The sequence below is a fragment of the Helicoverpa armigera genome, chromosome 11 (genome assembly GCF_030705265.1).
Source record: "Helicoverpa armigera isolate CAAS_96S chromosome 11, ASM3070526v1, whole genome shotgun sequence".
NCBI lineage: Eukaryota > Metazoa > Arthropoda > Insecta > Lepidoptera > Noctuidae > Helicoverpa > Helicoverpa armigera.
In genome coordinates, this window is record NC_087130.1 from 9,589,332 (window position 1) to 9,591,011 (window position 1,680).

General features: G+C 32.0%; 1 non-coding gene across 1 annotated transcript; it reads left to right on the plus strand.

The window, feature by feature from the left end:
• Nucleotides 1-784: 784 nt before the first annotated feature.
• Trnav-cac (transfer RNA valine (anticodon CAC)) lies at nucleotides 785-857 on the plus strand. Its single transcript has one exon. It is a non-coding gene; the product is annotated as a tRNA-Val (tRNA).
• The last annotated feature ends 823 nt before the right edge of the window (nucleotides 858-1,680 follow it).

The window sequence follows — 1,680 nt, forward strand, 5'->3', positions numbered from 1 at the left end:
CATATAAGCACATAGTGTTATGATGAACTTAGTTTTTTATTCAGTATTTCACAATGCAATCAGCAAAATTAATGATTAATTAGGTACTTACTACCTAGGTATAATGTTAAAAATAATTTGAATATTCAGTTCCCACAGGTAGGTATGTACATATTTAATTTTAAATTCGTACCTATTTACAATAAGGATAATATACCTACTAACGAATTTTAACTGCCGCTATCAAAAACGTGCGACATGGCACGTCCGCATCTTGGTTAGTATAAAGTTAACTGGATGTATAGTATCTAGACAATTTAGTTTCCAAAAAGGAATCCCTTCCTCCATACAGATATTATAAATACAAAAAAAGCCTGTCTGACTGTTTGTCAGTCTGTCAGTGTCACACCAAACTACTGAACCTTATTTCAGTTGCCTACGTCTAGCTAATACCTAGCTACATACTTATATAAGTTTTGTTAGATAATAAGTCTGGTCCTCAAAGACACCGATTACTAGCTGTTCATAATAACTTGATAATTCGTGACACTTGTTCTCATTTTCTTAACAATAAAATTGATCATACGATCCTCGGTGCTTTAGAAACTGTTTATAAATAGCCAATATTTCATGACATCAATACAAGATGCCCCCTATTGCGTTAGAGATATGATACTAATAATAAACATAGTTATTTACAACCCACTTATTTATAATTTACGATGTTCTTATCAATTTATCAGTGTTCAATGTATGTAAGTGTATATTTCAGCAATTGGACTTGTATTTCGCCCACTGATTTCAAGTTTCCGTAGTGTAGCGGTTATCACGTGTGCTTCACACGCACAAGGCCCCCGGTTCGATCCCGGGCGGAAACAGTGTCTTTTTTTTTATTCTTAGTATTTTTTGCTGGGTTCTTGCTTGATCTTGATATGTATGCAGGTCATATTTTTTTTAGATAATGAGAAAACCTTATTTTGTAATAACGAAATTAGTTTTCGAACCTTCAAAACTATTTTTGTTAAGTTTGCAATTTCCGTTCACTTAATCACACTTAAGTAGGTATCTATTATATTATTTATCACTTTACAATAACACAACATTAAAAAAAAGGCTCTCGGTATTTGACGTTTTGCATTAAAAATCGCAAAAATAATAAAATGCAAGAATTCAATTTATCCAATATCTTATAAGAAAAAAAATCTTCAAAAAGTCCTTTTTCTCATTCATTCACTAAAATCCCATTAAAAAATCCAAACATCATTTAAATAATTTTCAAATTTCGAACATACGACAATCAAGAACCAAATCCGTTAAAAAACACATCACGCATTCGAAAGGCACACGTGCATCGCCCGCATGAATAAAAAGCAAAAAAAAGAAAAAAATAATAATTCGAATTTTAAAAATTGATTTGCATAAAAGACTCCTTGGTTTAAAACTACACGGGGCGCCTGAACAATCAGCCTATTGTTCTTAGCGAGTCGAAAAATATTTAAAACAATAGTCACACAGTGTGCCCTAAGCTTTAGGGCCGTTTCATTGATGCGGGCTGTTAACCGACTCTAACGAAAGGGTGTAATTGGATCTAGTTGTGTGAGACAAAGATTTCTGACTTATTGTCTAGAAGTCTGTTTTTGATTCAAAATACTTAAAAAAAAATGTTTAAAGTTTTCTTTGCGTATATTCTGTCTATAAGAA